Source organism: Dipodomys merriami, unplaced genomic scaffold, assembly GCF_024711535.1.
Source record: "Dipodomys merriami isolate MVZ:Mamm:240054 unplaced genomic scaffold, mDipMer1.0.p SCAF_393, whole genome shotgun sequence".
Classification (NCBI taxonomy): domain Eukaryota; kingdom Metazoa; phylum Chordata; class Mammalia; order Rodentia; family Heteromyidae; genus Dipodomys; species Dipodomys merriami.
The window spans coordinates 1-12,688 of NW_027205526.1; positions in this window are offsets into that span (position 1 = coordinate 1).

Below are 12,688 nucleotides of genomic sequence, written 5' to 3' on the forward strand. Positions count from 1 at the left end.
GAACATGTGTGTATGTGTATATGTGTACGCATGCTGTTGCAATGTTGCTTGCCAATGTGGACAGGGTGAGGCTGAAAAAAAGCTAACTGTTTTGCAATGTTTTTATTTATCAGTGTTCTGTCATGTCATTTCAGTGGAACCAACCTTTGTACATATTATTTGTCTAATAATAACATCATAATCAAAGCATTTACAATATTAAGTTAGAAAAAGAGACAGCTTTCAGTTCTTATTGAATGTTAGGTAAGAATATACAGACATAATTAGTTAGTAAGTTGTTGATATAAGATGATTGTCAGTACAAAATACGTATTTGACCTCTTAAATTTGTTATACTTTTAAGATACACTCATGGAGTGATTTGGACCGACTTGACCAAACAGGTATTACTCTCTGATTATTCCTGTGAAACACAAGTTGGATAAACTCTTTCCGGGTTTCTGTTGAAAATCACTTTCTTTGCAAGATTATATCTATTCTCACTAAGAGATAATCCAACCCATATTAAGTTTGAATATCCCATCTTATTCATTGAAAACAAGTATTGTGGATATGCTTGTTAGATATTCCTTTCAAAAACGAACAAAGAAAAAGCAAGTGTTATGTCCAGATTGTGGATGCATTGGAAGGTGTTTTGTACATGCACAGGTATCTTTACTAATGGCCCTTTTGTGGGAGAAACTATGGCAACTTTAACAAATAAGGCTTTTTGAATATCTGTTCCAATATACATAACATCTCAGAGCAAGTCTTGCAATTTCTGAAAATCCTTTGAATATTTTAGTATTATTTCAGTTCATTGACTGTAGAGCTAAAATTTCTGAAATATTGTTAAGATCTGAAAATGTAAGTGGGTATATACGCTTTTTTATGCTTCATTTTATGAAAACCCAGTTTTTATGAAAGTAAATGGAATAGAATAAAAGAATTAAGTGAATTGGGTAAGCTAATTATTAGTATAATTTTGTTTTCTATTAATAGTCCATTGAATGTAGATGATGCAGTTAAATTATTTCCTCTGTACTTCAGTTAGTTTTAGAATCTTTATAGTTATGAGTGAACTTTTAGTATAAATAAAGGTCTTTTAAAATGATTAGGATTAACCTTGTGCTTTTTGTCCTACTCCCAAGAAAATGAGTTATTTTTAAGTGTTAATAGTTTATCATTATGATTATGATAGCGAATCATTATCATTATCATAGGGACTTAAAAATTCAGTAGTATTGATGTCTTTTTAAACCAATTGTATTCTCAAGTTGGAGAGTCTTTAATTCATAATTAGGTCTTGGTGTCTATGATTTTTAACCTCTCATTCCTAACATTAATGATAGGTAAGACTACATTTTTGGGTATATGAAAGGTAAAATATTTATCTGTGGTCAAATGTGATTTTATATCAGTCTTTCTTTAATAACATTTCAAAGTAGTACATACTTCTAATGGTAAACAATTTAGGTGAGCTACAATGTGGAAATGATTGCTCCAAAAGACCTGCAGTCTGTTTCCATCAGGAATTGGGCAGGTCATTCTTTCAGTAAGACTGTGTTAACCAGAGATGGGGTCCGCAGGCAGTGCAGTGTTGAGTGAAGGGATAAAATATGATTTCTACTATTTTGAGCTAGAAATCAAGAATGTTATAGTTTAGCAATTCCTTTCACCAGGGAGGTATAAATTGATTATGATCTTGGAGTTTTCATATTACATTTACTTATTTTATTTTATTTTTTGTTGTTGGTCATGGGGCTTGAACTCTGGGCTTGGGTGCTGTCCCTGCGCTCTTCTACTCAAGGCGAGTGCTCTACCACTTGGACCACAGTGCCACTTCCAGTTTACTAGTGGTTTATTAGAGATAAGAGTCTCACAGTCTGTCCTGCCCGAGCTGGCTTTGAACCACAATCCTCAGATCTCAGCCTCCTGAGTAGCTAGCATTATAGGCGTGAGCCACCGGTGTCCGGATTAGTTACCTATTTTCTAACAAAGATAAAGGAAATATTATTAGAGTGTGCACAATAATTTTGGGAACTTTCCTAGAATTAGTAGACTGAGTGCTGGCATTTAGTTATAAAATAGAATGAGGTTAGTTCATATAGTGGGAATGGAACGCAGGCTAACACTTACCGTGTGTAGAATGTTGTACTAGTAATTCCAACTCTGAAGACTTAAATATCATCATCTTAGAATTAAAAATAGAAATAGTTTCACTTTATGGGATTATTGTGAGGATTAAATTAGATACCAAAGGTAAAGTACTTGGAAAATCAATCAGATTTTGATACTTCCTACCTTTTATTTTATCATGTGATATATTCTAATATTTTTACTGTCATTTTTATATTGTCTATTTAGGATATGCAAAGTGATGTATTGATATACATTGCGTTGTTCACTTTTCTGTCATTATGAGGAAAATACCTGCAAAGAAAATTTCTGAGAAGGAAAGTATCATATTGACTCATGGTTTAAGATCAGATGTCTCCATTGTTTTTAATTATATTTTTATTAAATAGTTGTACGAAATGTTTTCCATTCAATGAATCAGTTTATAAGTACAATGGATTTTTACATAACTTTCTCACATCCTTCCAAACCTCAACCAACTTTCGTTTTTATTAGTTTCATAATATCTGCATTGAATATTATGGCTTCACTCTCTACTTCCATAAGTCTCTTTATTTCTTCCCTTTTATTTCCCCTCACATTTTCCAAGTGGTAACTTCCTGGTATTCATTTTGTTGGATTAAAAATTCAATTTTATAAGAAATTACACCTGTTAAATATTCCTCTACAAATAGCATGTTTTGATTAATACTGTTGTTTAACTTGCATAAAATTCTGGCTTGTAAATACGCGTTCTTTTTGTGTCTGGCTGTGACTTCGTTTACTTAACATAATTTTAGTTCTATCCATTTCTTTGCAAATGCTGTAACAGTCTTTATAATAGATGGGTGCAATCCAATTGTGTATATGTGCAACAAGTGCATCTGGGCTGTTTCCATAAATTCTCTACAGTGAATAGTGCAGTAGTGAACATGATTGTGAGAGTGATTTTACTATAACCTTTTGGAAAATTCATCACTATTTTACTGGGAGCAATCCTCTAGCTAATTTTCCAGAATTAGCACATCCCTTCCTTCATCTACATCACAACGGTTTTCAGGTCCTGAAAAACTCACTACCCCCTACAGGTACCAATCAGCTAAAACCACACTGTGCCCATATTCTTTTGTTGTTGTTATTGTATTCTTTCCGGTCGAGGGGCCTGAACTCTGGGCCCCTCTGTTGCTGTCCCTCAGCTTTTTTGCTCAAGGCTAGCAATCTACCACAGCGTAACTTCTTGCTTTCTTCTTTTTGCTTATGTGGTGCTGAGGAATCAAACCCAGGGCCTCAGGCATGCAAGGCAAGAGCTCTACCATTGAGCCACTTTCGCAGCCCCGATGTGCCCATATTCTTTTAATACATTTTTCATAATTTTACACATAATTTAGTGAGAACCTTCTATGTACTTTCCTAAGGTGGGAATGAGGTATATGACAATAGAGCAAAAGTAAGAGAAATGGAATTAAATTAGCTATTATCATATTTAAAATAATTTTCAGCTCTAACTCATAGCCTCACATAGTATTATTTTAATCTTTATTTGATTCCTTCAGCTATCCCCTAAATTATAACATGTGATTTAAATACAAAGGCAAAAAAGTGTGGTTTGACTTTGACACTCATGTGTGAGGATGCACAATATGGGCAAATAAAGGGATTGGAATTAATAGCCATTATCCATTTTGTTAAATGGTTTTCTCAAACTGATTCTCACAATTCATATTTCACTCAACAACAAGAAACATGTGACAATTCCCTTTGTTTTGCTCCTCATTAAACTTGTTTCCATGTTATTTTATAATGAAGGATGATTTCATAAATCTACTGCAGATAGAAAAACTATGTTAAAATATTTCTATATGTATGAATTGATATACATATAAACACATATATTATAAAGGTTATAATGATAAATTATAACTTCTGTAACTGTACAATTTACTAAATTATTAAAAACATGGACGACTCAGGCCTGGAATCCTGGTTACTCAGGAAGCTGAGATCTGATGATCATGGTTTGAAACCATCCTGGTCAGGAAAGTCCATGAGCCTCTTATCTCCAAACAACCAACAGAAAATCAGAATTGGAACTGTGGCTCATAGTAGTAGAGCGATAGCCTTGAGAGAAAAGACTCAGAGATATCACCCAGGATCTTAGTACAAGAACTAAAATCTACCCCCAAAAAGTATTTAATTTACACCTGTGTAAATAGAGTATTTCCTTCACCCAAATGCACATCCATGCTCATTTGCAAGGTAACTCTGTTATGTCTGGAGTACCACATAATATTATCACTTAAGTAGAAAGTATTACAACATGGGTAAACTCAACCTCTCTCATGGATTTTTCTCCACTCAAATATTCAAATCTTGCAATTATTTGCAATATTCAAAGTCATAGCTTTTTTTCTTTAATACACATAAGATTGGAATTTGAATTGAGTGTCTTGTGTCTCCTAAATGGTTGTTCTTACCACTTTGGCATGCTCCCAGCCCTAAATTATCCTGATTAACTTTCAGATAGAATCTCGCTTCCTACTTGTGTATGATTGTGGGCTCAGTCTACTTTATGTTATTATTCCTGGAATTTAGAATAACAAGTGCCTGGCATTGTGTACCGATCTTTCTGTCCAGTCTGAGCTTTAACCACTATCCTCACAATAGTAGACTCCCTCGTAGTCAGGATTTTCATAAGCTTATCATAGCTATTTAAAAAAAAATCTTTGCATTTCCTGCAAGTTCTTGAGTACTGAGTTAATTGGTGTTTTCTTGGGCTGTTTTGTTTCTTTTGAATGTATGTGTTGAGTTGTTCCTCATTTTTCCTTTTGTTTCTTTCACTCAAGTTCTTACCTATAGTGCTGAGAATCCAATTCTTCTTTCTCAAGATAGTCAAGGTGAACATTATTTATTCCCAAACAATTCCAGTAATATTTAAACACCTTCAGAAATTTCGAGAAGATGGCGGAGGAGAATCTGGTGTCTAAACAATCTCTTGCATAGAAAGCAGTTCTAGTATTCCAATGAACAGTCCTAGGCACACCAAGTGTGCCATCACAGTACAGAGAGTTTGGGCAGAGAGGCAAAATCCAGGTAAGGAGAGAGATCCGAGCATTTTCCAGCAGCCATGCCTGAGGTTGCTGTGGTGGCTGTGTTGCCATCCATAGTGGCCATAACTACAACCCAGAGAGTCTGGGACAAATGTGCCAGATGCAGCGGGCAAGCAGATTTTACTCTACACGAGCAAGAACTGACAAGTAGCAGATATCTTCATCCTGCAGATAGCAGACCAGAGGCTACCCAGGAACCCACACTCCAGCGTGAGAACAAAACTAACATCCTCACTCCTTCTCATAGGGAGCCGAGGAGGGAAGGACACCCCTCCCCCCAACACCGGAGATATCCACCTTTGATGTAGACAAAAGCCTGGCTAAGTAGCTAGATCCAACTCAGTTTTGATGAAAACAAGAGTCAGTTAGCGAGTCACAAGTACCTACCCTGACCTGCCATTCTCAACTCCACCCATGGGAAAGTCACCACAACAAGGCAGGGAAAGCTACACCCACGAAGGAGTGGCTTTCTTCACTGGGTAAACAGAGCTAGAGGCTGCCCCTCCCTACAACAGCCCTGACAATCAATTGAAACTCAGTAAACATAAACCATAAACCCTGAGAAGGCTCCAGGCTGGGCTCTGTGAATGTCTCAGAAGCTAGCCCCTCAGGGAAAAGCTACTGTTTGCTGAAAGGCCTCAACTTTAGAACCCAGCCTTATCACAGCAACTCCAAACTAGAGGAAACTGCCACCTCCCTCTTTTGTGATACTCAAAGCAGATCTCCTTCCCACTGAACTAGCCTGGGAGGCGATCACAAACTTCTGGGTATACCAACAGAATTTTTTCTACCTGCCCAAACAAACTGACTTAAGAAACCAATCAAGCCACAGAAAACCAAACACCACAAGCAAACCAGAGACTCCACCAAGAGACTAGTTACTGATACAAGGGAGATACAGGATCTTCCCATCAACCCCCAAAAACAAAATCAAAGAAGTCTTTTTTTGTATCTTTTTAAATTTTTATTTTTTAATTATAAAAAATGTTTTAATTAATCTTTTTTCTTCCTCTTATAACTTTTATTTTAGGTGTGTTTGTGTGTGTGTGTGTGTGTGTGTGTGTGTGTGTGTGTGTGTGTGTGTGTGTGTGTGTGTGTGTGTGCTTTTTAAAAAAATGTTTACTGACCTGTTGGTCTTTTTTGTTCTTTCTTTCTCATTCGTTTTACTTTTTCATCTTTGTTCTTTTTGCATGAATTATTTGTTATTCTGTTCACCTCCTATATACCTGTCATTAATTATAAGACCTTATCCCCAATTGTGTTCATTCTTAATCCAAAAATATATTACTCAATTCAAAACCTCTTAGGATTAAATTCCTTAATAGCAGTATTATTTATTTATACCTATAAATTATTTGAAGTATTTTTATTTTTTAGTTTTTCAGGTCTCATTCTATCCCTCCCCTCCTCTCATCACCGTTCATCTCTCAATTTTACTTCTTTAAATTTTTATTACTTTTAAGAGTTTTGCTTTTTAAATTTAAATATTTGTCTTTCCATTTTTTCTTGTCTCTTTTTTAAAATTTTTTTCTTCTTTCTTTTCTATCATTCTTTCCAATCCATTTCTCTCTGTGAGATTAGGACTTGGTTAATTTCACTCTCCTTTTACCTTTCCACATCCCTCTAACCCTGTTTTACCCACCTTTCTCCCTCAACCTAATAATTTCTGGTTTGTCAAATTATTCTTTGGTATTCTTAGCCCATTAAAACATAGTTATTTAATGCTGAATGGACTGTATCTGTTGAACTACATTGTATCTTCAGACATTTGACTATTCAATTACAGGACTTTGGTTGATGCTTGCCTTAAAATGGTGTTCTAGCACAAAACTGGCATTACTTTCATCCCAAATGGGCAGAACAAGGAAGAAAAACACAAGGAAAATGGTAAGTCTGGGTATCTCAATTCCCTCTCAAGATAATCAGGTGACAGAACAGATAATGAATAATCCAGACGAGAGTTCCCAAAAAGCTCTACAAACACTATTGGTAAACATGGTGAATGAAAAGACTGAAACCCTGCAAAGGACTCAGTGTGAACGTGTTAGGGAGAGAGAGGAGGCAAACCAAAGATCAAAACAGGAAGCTCATGGGCTTGAGAAAGCTACTCAAAGATTGATACTGGAATTGTGTGAGCAGGTTGAGAATACTCAAAAAGAAATAAAGGAATTGTGTGAGCAGGCTGAGATCAGTCAAAGAGAACTACAGAAGTTACATGAACGTGAGAAATCTAATCAAAGAGTAATACAAGAATTGCAACAGCTGGATGAGCATAGACAAACATCAATAGAGCCATTCATGGAATCCATAAGCAGTCACCTGAAAGGAGTCAGGGAGACCACAGTGGGAATGTTGAATGGAGCCCAACAGAAGGAATGGAAGTCCAAGGAAACCATAACCTATCAACTAAGTGATTTGAGAGTAAACACTGAACACCAAATTAAGGAAGTAAAGAATTTCATTCAAGATCTAAAACAAAGCTCCAACAAAGAATTTGAAGCCATAACAGCCGACCAATTAAAAAGAAAAGAAATGAAAAATAAAGTAGAAAGTCTTGACAGTAGGTTAGACTATGCACAAGATTGAATCTCCGGCATTGAAGACAGCCTAGGTATTATAGAGAAAGAACATACAACTATCCAAGACAAATTCAAGAAATATGATAGATCTATTCAACACTTGGAAGATGCCATCAGAAGGCTTATCTGAGGGAAATGGGTGTAGAGGAGCACATAGAGACAGAAGGTAATGGTCTAGAAAATTTGTTCAACAGGATCCCAGCAGAGAACTTCCCAACACGCAAAAAGATAGGCATATTCAGATACAAGAAGCTTTTAGAACTCTAAATAGACCAGACAAGAACAGGACTTCCCATCGTCCAATTAATTATAAGCCACACAGGATCAATTCAGACCAAAGAAAAGATCCTTAAAGCTGTCAAGGAGAAAAGATCAGTCACCTATAAAGGAAAACCAATTAGAATCACCTCATATTTCTCAAAAGAGACAATTAAAGCAAGAAGAGCCTGGAATGGTGTATGCCATGCTCTAAATACAAACAACTACCAACCAAGAATAGTGTACCGAGCTAAACTCTCCTTCATAATTGAAGGTCTAATAAAAATCTTCCATAGCAAAGAAAAACAAACAATAAATCTCCACCAAATCAGCTCTACAAAAGATACTTAAAGATGTCCTAAACATAGAAAACCAACAAGACCACAATAAAGGCCAAGAAACCACATACAAACAGAATCCAAGAACCATAGAAAGAATCCAGTAGGCGCAGCACCTAGGAAGGTGGATAAAATGGCAGGAGCACCCAAATACCTCTCAGTCCTGTCTCTCAATATTAGGGGATGTAACTCTCCAATTAAGTGACATAGACTGTCTACTTGGTTTAAAATGCAAGATTCTTCTATCTTCTACCTTCAGGAATCACAACTTGCCCATAAAAATCAAACACATTTTGAAAGTGAAAGGCTGGAACAAAATCTACCAAGAAAAAGGCCCCCCAAAACAGGCAGGAGTTGCAATCCTAATATCAAATAAAGTAGACTTCAAATTAACATTATTGAGAGGAGATAAAGAAGGTTACTACATACTAATTAAGGGATATCTCTTTCACCCAAATTTATCCAAGAAATACTACTTTAAATCTCGCATAGATCAAACGACATTAATTGTTGGGGACTTTAACAAACCACTATCCCCACTAAATAGATCAAGTCGGCAAAAACTCAACAGAGAAATCCCAGATCAGCAGGACATGGAACATTTTCCAAATCAAACTTGTCAAAATTCAGAAACATTGAATTCATATCTTGCATTCTATCAGACCAAAAGGAAATAAAATTAGAACTCAACACAAAAAGCCAACAAAGAAAGTCCAGTAAAAGATGGAGGCTGAAAAACACACTGTTCAAACACCAGTGGGTCATGGGAGAGCTTAGAATCAAAGTTCAAATGTTCATATTATTCAACAAAAAATAGCACAGAGATTTTCTGCTCCTCTGGGACACAGAAAAGGCATGATTCAGAAGCAAGTTTATAGCTCTGAGTTCCTATATTAACAAATTGGAGAGACATGGAACCAACAATTTAATGAGATCTGACACTCCTTGAAAAAGAGAATCAAGATAAACCCCAAACCAGTTGATGGAAAGAAAGAATTAAAATTCAATCAGAATTAAATGAATTAGAATCCAATAAAAAAAAAATGAAGAATCAACAAAATGAGAAGGTTCTTCAAAAAAATTAACAAAATTGACAGACCCTTAAAAAAGAAAAAGAAGAGAACACACTGAAATTAATAACTCAGAGATGAGAATGGAAACATCACCACAAAAACAACCAAGATTCAGAACATTATAAAGGAATACTACTCAAAACTTTATGCTAATATGTTTGAGAACTTGACAGAAATGGACATTTTCCTGGCAAATATTGACATGCAGAAACTAAAATGAGTTAAACCATCTTAGCAGGCCCATATCAAGCATTGAAATAGAAAGAGCAATAAGAGAACTCCCATCTAAGAAAAACCCAGGAATAGATGGTTATACAGCAGAATTCTACAAGGCCTTCAAAGCAGAGCTCACACCAATACTCCTCCAACTCTTCAATGAAATTGAAAGAGAAAGTTCACTACCGAACTCTTTCCATGAAGCCATCATAACCCTCATCTCCAAACCCTCATCAAAGAAAGAGCACTATAGACCCATTTCTTTGAGGAATATTGATGCAAATCCTCTCACCAAAATTTTGGCTAATCAACTTCAACAATTCATCCAAAAAATCATACACCATGAGCAAACAGGATTCATTTCAGGGATGCAAAGCTGCTTCAATATGCACAAATCAATTAACATAATTCATCACATCAACAAGAGCAAGGATAAGAACCACATGGTTATCTCAATAGTTCCAGAAAAAGCCTTTGACAAGATCCAACACCCCTTTATGGTGAAGGTCCTAGAAAATTAGGAATTTATGGAACATTCCTCAATACAATAAAGGTTGTGTATGACAAAACTACAGAAAGCATTATACTCAATGGTGAAAATCTAAAGCTATTCCCTCTAAACTCTGGAACGAGACAAGGAGGCCCACTCTCTCTACTGCTCTTCAATGCAAACATAAAGAGGAACCCAATAGGGGAAGAAGAAGTATAACTTTCCCTCTTTGCAGATGATATGATCTTGTATTTAAAGACCCCGCTCCCAAGTTACTCAAGGTTACTAAAAACTTGGGCAAACTAGAAGGGTATGAAATTAACCCTCAAAAATCAATGGCTTTTCTGTATGCCAACAATGAGAAAATTGTGGCTGAAATTAGGAAAGCAACTCCATTCGTAGTAGCCCCACAAAAAATAAAATACTTAGGAATTAAGTTAATCAAAGGAGTGAAGGACTTCTATGATGAAAACTTTAAATACCTGAAAAAGGAAATCAAAACAAACTTAGAAAGTGGAAAAACTCCCATGTTCCTAGATTGGAAAGATCAAATCGTGATAATGGCAATACTTTCCAACGCTACTTACAAATTGAATGTGATACCTATCAATATTCCAACCTCATTCTTCAAGGACATAGGAAAGGCAATCCAAAAATTCATATGGAGCAATAAAAGACCCTGAATAGCAAAAACGATACTTAACAGAAAGAACAGTGTTGGAGGAAAATCAGTACCAAATTTCAAACTCTTCTACAAAGCCATAGTAAGCAAAACAGCTTGGTACTGGCACAAGAACAGACATCAGGACAAATGGAATAGAATTGAAATGATCCTAAAAACCTACAGCCATCTAATATTTGATAAGGGAGCTGAAAAAAATAGAATGGAAGAAAGACAGCCTCTTCAGTAAATGGTGCTCTCAAAATTGGTTAACTATTTGTTGAAAAATAAATCTAGATCCTTATATATCACCCTGTAGCAGAATCAACTCCAAATGGATCAAAGACCTCACAATATGAAGACACTCTGGATGGAATAGGAGAAACCCTAGATCTCCTTGGTACAGGCCGAAAATTGCTTAATAGAGACCCAGAAACACAACAAATCATAGAAAGGTTGACAAATGGAACTGCATGAAATTGCAGAGCTTCTATATGGCAAAGGACATAGCTAGCAAGATCCATAGAAAGTCCACAAATTGGGAGAAGATCTTCACTAGCCATGCAATGGACAAGGGTCTCATATCTAAAATATATCTGGAACTCCAAAAAATTAAATCCCCCAAAAACAAATCCTCAAAGTATCAACAGCTCAATAAATAAGTGGGCTAAAGGCTTAAAGAGAAACTACTCTGAAGAGGAAGGAAAGATGGCCAATAGACACATGAAGAAATGCTCAACCTCCCTAGCTATAAAAAATGCAAATCAAAACAACATTGAGATACCACCTCATCCCAGTTAGAATGGCTATAATCAAGAACTCTAATAACAACAGATGCAGGAGGAGATGTGGATAGGGGAACCCTACTGCATTGTTGGTGGTAGTGTAAACTTGTTCAACCACTTTGGAAAGGGGTATGGAGGTTCCTCAAAAGACTTCATATGGAGCTCCCCTATGACCCAGCAATCACACTTTTGGGCATTTACGCAAATGATCACAAAGAAGACCACACTAATGCTCTCAGCACAACTATGTTTATGGCAACATTATTTACCATAGCTAAGCTTGGAACCAACCCACATTCCCCTCAGTAGATGAATGGATCAATAAATTGTGGTATATATACACAATGGAATTTTTTGCCTCCATCAGAAAGAATGACATTGCCCCATTGTTAGGAAAATGAAAGTCTTGGAAAATTATATTAAGTGAAGTAATCCAGGCCCAAGTACACATTGGCCCCATGGTTTCCCTTATTGGTAATAAATAGGATATGTCTGAGACAAGCAGAAAAGGTAAGATTCGTTGATGGTAGGTGAAATCTACCCCAAGATAAGCATTCAAATATTTTTTTCTTTCGTGCGATTGTTTCTAACATATTTATAAGATGAATTTTTGTTGCTTTGTATGTCCCTTCCCCACAATATAGCTCCTGTTTTCACTGTATTTTATGTTGGTATAGTTTGTGGAGGGGAAGGAAAAAAACAAATCTTTTAAAAATTGATAGAATTGGACCCATTGTAACAATGAGATGTACAAAATGTTATGTCGAAAAATGAACTTTAAAATTTTCGCAAGGCGGGGCATAATGGGGGGGTAGGGGCAGGAGGGATGAGATGGAAAAGGATAGGAAGTGGAAACAAAAGAAGAGGCAACAATGCTTGATAAGAAATATACTCATTATCTTGACCATGTAATTGAAACTCTTCTATATGGTATTTTCAGAATAAAAAAAAAAACCTTCAGACCTATTAATGGTACACGAATTCTATGTGCTTAGAAGGGTCTTTTTATTTTCACAGCCGTTTTTGGCATACACAGACATATCATGTATTATATGAAGATTATAAATTTCCAGGAGGAGTAAAA